A 6,473-nucleotide genomic window follows, 5' to 3' on the forward strand; every position below is an offset into this window, starting at 1 on the left:
TTTCGGTGTGGTGGGTGCAGTTTGACATTAAGCTTGACCCCCCCAATTTGAACGCGATTTCCTGGTAAACGGTTTGAGCAACAAAATTCTCAATAGAGCAACTAATTAGCACATAAATAGCACTAAATTTATCACCAAAAAAAAATCAAGAAGTTTGAGCTTTTTTCGGTGTGGGTGGGTGCAGCTTGCCATTAACCTGAACCCCCTCATTTTCAACGCCATTTCCTGGTAAACGGTTTGAGCAACAAAATTCGGAATAGAGCAACTAATTAGCACATAAATAGCACTAAATTTATCACCAAAAAAAATCAAGAAGTTTGAGCTTTTTTCGGTGTGGGTGGGTGCAGCTTTACATTAACCTGCACCCCCCCCCCCCACTTTCAACGCGATTTCCTGGTAAACGGTTTGAGCAACAAAATTCGGAATAGAGCAACTAATTAGCACATAAATAGCACTAAATTTATCACCAAAAAAAATCAAGAAGTTTGAGCTTTTTTCGGTGTGGGTGGGTGCAGCTTTACATTAACCTGCACCCCCCCACTTTCAACGCGATTTCCTGGTAAACGGTTTGAGCAACAAAATTCGGAAGAGAGCAACTAATTAGCACATAAATAGCACTAAATTTTTTGCCTAGTCCGAACTTTATTCGCGATGGTGGGGGGTTCAGCTTAATATGGGTCTGTTTGCACCATCCCATATCGAACGGTAGAATTATTTTAGACACCACGTGCGGTGACTTACCGTGATTGTAAAAATCTGTATTATCGACCTGTGTAGGGATCTGCATGGTAGCGTCGCGCGCAGGCGGTGATATTGTAATGTAGACCACAAACCATACATACTCATAGACGTTTCACGTAAATTGTCAAGGTCAAGACAGCAAATTAGTTACCATTCCAATCCAGAGATGTCGCTGTCAGTCAATTCTCTTGTCATATTTAACAACTGACAGTTGACAATTAAATTAATTCGTTATTTACTTTTTATTTTATAGTTTGTGGCATGTTTGTGGCTTTAATTATTTTATTATAGTGGTGTTACGTTTTTAATTAGATTTAACCATAATTTTAATCAATTGTATTAACCTCCTCTCCGTTTTTATGAGTAGAATTTTTAGTTTACATTGATCATCCCGTGTTGTGTTTCTCCACATTAAAAAAAAACAATATAATAGATCCTGAAACAGTTTATTCCAATAGACAAGTGTGTCATCAACATTTCGGGCCTATATATTATTGGAAGTTTGTAAAAGATTATAAAGGTATTTATCTAAACAATCATCCTACAAGATTCTTTCAAAAATTTTCATTTAACTCAATACACATCAGTGCTTTCACGTGACACATGGCAGTAGCATTTTAAAAACAAATTGGAATATTTGAAGTTTTCAGTAAATCATTGAATAAAACATTGAATTATCTTTCTGTTGTTTTAATTTCCTGCGAAATTTCATCAAAAATCCCGCAAAATTTATAATTTGAAATTTCCATGTAACTGAAATTTGTCAATTTAGTTCCCATTCCAATCAAGAGATGGCGTTAATTCGATCCGAAAGATTAACATGGCCGTGAAACGTCTATGAGTATGTATGGTTTGTGATGTAGACCATAATGACATCGACTCTAGGCACAGCATAATAAATGCAACAGCAGTGATACACTAGAAGGCGGGAAAAATTCGCGCACTCTTACTGCGCAGATCGTCGGCCATTTTTCGCGTAGTACCAGACAGTGTAGAAAATCGACAGTGTTACCGATTTGTACATAATTATCAGATTTACTTAACTTTTATGACATTCTGATAGTAAATATTTTTTAACATAATTTTATACGTATGCCTGTGGGAATTATGTCAATAATTGGGACATAACACAAAATATTGACAGTGAATGGCGATTGTATTGTTAATCTTTTGCAGAAATTTCAGAAAATATTCAAAAAGAATCTCTTACTGGTAATAAAGATAGTGCAATAACTGATACTGCACCAATGCAGAAATTAAAAAAATCACGTTTTCTTAGATATCGTTGTCTGTCGAAGTTTAAATGCGATCTGTCAGCAAATATTAAATTAGTGTTAGCAAAAGTGAAGGAGTAAAAGAATGTTACTCCTTTCAAACATACAGAAAATGTTAAATTATTGTAATCACATAAAGTCTTCAGTTTCACAAGATGAGGATGAGGAAATTTTATTTGAAAGCGTTCCAGATGTAGTTTTATTATAGTATAATACATTACATATAAATGTGTTACAAGTATTTTTGAATTAACAAGTTAAATAAAATAACTATTTCTTAATGTATTGTTATTACCCTTAGAAACTACAAAGATCAAAAATTTTAACATAATTTTTGGCAAAATCTGATCATTTTAGCAGTGGCTTAATATAATTTCATATAGTGACATCGGCAACACTGACAAACGAACACATCACATCACCACTGAGATGTACTACGCTAAAAATGGAGACTCTGTACTTTTCAACTTCAAAGCCGGCATCGGGGAGTGTCCTTGCTTGTCTAGTTTATTATACTGTGCTCTAGGTATGTACTTGTAACCTCAAGAAATGTAGAAAAGTTTTTGTGTATCAAATAAGTTGTGTGTGTAACCTGATTTTGGTAATATTAATCCATCCCAGTGCATCCATCTTCCTCAACCGGCAAAGCTTGTTCAAAGGAACCATCACTTGACAGTCCACTGCCTTAACATTGGTCCATTCGTTGAAATTGGACCAGTTGGTCCATTTCTATAATGTTTATTTTAATAAGTTAAAGGGGTGAAAAAGAAGAGAAAATTGAGTGAGATTTTAAATTTCAAATAATATATCTTATTTAAAAGAAACTTTTTGTTTATTCTAGTGGAGATTCGGCCCTCCGTAATAATGTATAGGTAGACCTGGATCCCGCGTACCAAAAAAAGTTGATTAATAGCAAGCTGAACATTTGTTAATGGCTTAACGGTGTATAGTCGGACAAACTTTGATGTATAAGAACATTGGAACAGGGGACATTTTAATCTGTGGAACAGGTTAAAAATTTGGAACGTAAGACTCCGAAAACGTTCCACGTATTTTGTCGGACAGAACTTCCAATTTATTTGTTACCATTTCATTAAACTCTTATGCAAAAAATCAGACTGGTGTTTATCACCAACTGGGCATTTTAATGAGTTTAACACAAAAAACATGTCAAATGACAGGAATTATATTGGTGAAAGGTACCACAGGTTGAAAGAATTGAAAACTGCATAAATATAATAATATAGTGTCCCATGTCTGGGAACTCATTTTTGCCACTCATTTTTACCGCGTTCAGCGGTTTTTTATTCTTGTTGTTTATTTTATATTGATAAAATGTTTCTCACAACTTCCGTGAAAACGGAACTGTTAACTAAGTAGAATAACAACATCAAGTTTTTGGATCAAATTATTTTTAAATTAATTGTTTGCTATTTATGAGAAGTAGACCTGGATCCCGCGTACCAACAAAAAGTTGATTAATAGCAAGCTGAAAATTTGTTAATACCTTAACGGTGTCTAGTCAGACAAACTTTGATGTACGGGAACACTGGAACAGGGAAAGTTTTAATTGTGGAACAGTTTAAAAATTTGGAATGTCATATCAAACGTCCCATGTATTTTGTCGGACAGAATATCCAATTGATTTGTTACCCTTTCAATAAACTTTCATGCAAAAATCAGACTGCTATTACTAACCAACATGATTCCTGTCTTTTCACATGCTCTTCGTGTTCCACTCATTAAAATACCCAGTTGCTGATAAACACCAGTCTGATTTTTGCGTGAGAGTTTAATGAAATGGTAACAAATCAATTGGAAGTTCTGTCCGACAAAATACATGGAACGTTTTCGTCGTCTGATGTTCCAAATTTTTAACCTGTTCGACAATTAAAACTTCCAATGTTCCAGTGTTCCCATACATCAAAAGTTGATTATCCAGTTGGTGTTGACTATTACTAATAGTTCGAGTCAACCCAAACGGCTGGTTTTAGTAAAAGTTGATTATAAATAAAAAATGACGATTTATATTCAACATTTACTAGTAAAAGTAGACTCCAACTAGAAAAAGTATACTCTTCCCCATGGCATTTAGTAAGAGTTGATTCTGATTCACACTAACAACCGATTCTAGAAATTAAATCTTACTGGATATATTCAAATTAGTCCAGGCTGTATCGTCGCCCCCGTTAGGTAAATTACTTCGATTCGATTTTTTTGCACAAACTTACTCAGAAAGAGGTCCTTATAACAAATCCACTGGGTGCAAGGCGGTACCTTGGTCGAAAAATTGTTTAAACAATTTTTTTAAACAAATTCACAAAAATCATTTTTTTCACTTCGAACAAATTTGTTTTGGATGATTTGGATCATTCTTAGCAAAAAAAATATCTTGTGATTTTTCTCTAAAATTTATTGTTGTCGAGTTATACGCGATTTAAAATTTGAAAAGTGCGAAAATAGCCATTTTAAGGCTTAATAAGTCGATTAATAATAAGTGTCCATTCCGCTGAAACCGTTCTAGTATATTTTTAAACGTTTCTCTTCTTAGTTGTCGTCTATCAGGGAATTTCTGATGAAAAATTCTTATTGCTAGTAGCACATTTTTGTTATACTCCATTAGTACAAAAATCTTATCAGTTCCTCATTAGAAATACTTAGTTATTTTCCTAACTAGCGCGGAAAGTGATACTTTCACGCACGAGACTGCCGTTGACCCGAACGACGCGATAGCGGAGTTCGGGCAAGCAGTCGAGTGCGGGGAAGACACTTTCCGCATGAGTTAGGAACAATATTTTTTCTAGGGCCGTACGTTTGGAAAAAAGCCACAAAAAATAGAGTTATATCAATTTTTATTTAGAAGTGAAAATACACAAATTAATTCTTTGGCAAGGTTGTCAAAACCAAACTATCAATATAATGGGTTACCACCACGACGATATTGGTTTCCATGACGACGATTCAAAACCATTGTAATTTTCTACTGATCTGACTTTTAAATATTATGTCAAAATAATTTTATTTCATCGAATTATCGCGCTAATTTCATTAAAACATGAACACAATAAGATAAATTTGAAATAAATTAGTAAATAATATCTAAATATTAGTTTATTGCATGTATTATAATATATTATAATGCCATTTTACAAGGTATTTTACTTTCCCGCACGCCGTGCGGGAAAATTTACTTTCACCGTGCGGGAAAGTGCAACTTTCGGAAACAAAATGCGTGCGTGAAAGTGGCTCTTTTAGCACGGCCGTAGAAAAAATTCATATTAGTAATGGTAACAACGCAACTGGAACTATAAAAATAGTATAATGTCAAATTTTTAAGGAAATTTAGGGTCATAGCCGACTAGGTAGAATATTGTATATTTTTATTAATATTTTGCGCACCAACAATCTTAACTACGAATTTATTTGGATATCTCATTGAATATTAATAAATTAAGGATCAGGCTAGATTATGATGACTTTTTTTTCAAAAAAATATTTTTGATTGAATATTTTCACGGCCACCTAATAAAATTTCACGTAATTTTTCTTGCAATTAATGTTTGGCTTAAAGAATCACGAATAACTTACAAATTAAAGTACTTAGGTATAGGGAATCCTTAAGAAATAAAAAAGTACCACAAAATATCATTTCATTACAATACTAAAATACACGGTGTTCCATTTAAGAAAACTAAGAAAATACTCATTCCGAGTTTCGACCAACCCTGTATACTAAAATTTAACATTTTACTATACTGTTAATGTTTAACAATAGTAGACTATATTAAAAACGTTTGAACATAAAATAAAAATTTGATGTCAAATCACTACAATTCTACAGGGTGTAAATATTGCTTCGAAATTGTAATTATTTTTTAAACTACCTCGTATAATATTACAAAACTATATTTTAAGAATGGAAACACTGAGGAGAATCCAAAAATGTAAAAATATACAGGGTGTTCCATTTAAAAAAACATAAGTTTGTGTCACCCTATCAATACGCACGCCCCTGTATATTTGAAAATATTTTTAGATTATGGTCCTATCAGTGCCCCAACTTTTACCTAAATAACTTTTTTTCGTATCTCTTACGACAAACGAGTATTTGGACTTTGTCATACTAATGCCCCACCCTGTATGTATGCCCAGTAAATGAACGTGAAATACGGCGATACCCTGTAATTTTCAGTGTCACAGCCTAAGTGGTCAAGTCAATATTTTCGAGTTATTTTATTATGTTTATCGAAAATATATTCTGTTTTTTTTTTGTTGAAAAATAAAAAATTTCACTTGTAAATAACTCGAATAGTAGTGACTTAGATGAAGAAACTCTATAGACAAAAGTTGCTTAAAATTATTAATCAATTTATCCATTTCCGGACTTATTTTTAACGTATGTGTTTCACCCCCGAGAACAGCCCCCACCCAAGTAAAAGCAACCAACGTCGTGGAGGG

Source organism: Diabrotica virgifera, chromosome 9 (assembly GCF_917563875.1).
Source record: "Diabrotica virgifera virgifera chromosome 9, PGI_DIABVI_V3a".
NCBI lineage: Eukaryota > Metazoa > Arthropoda > Insecta > Coleoptera > Chrysomelidae > Diabrotica > Diabrotica virgifera.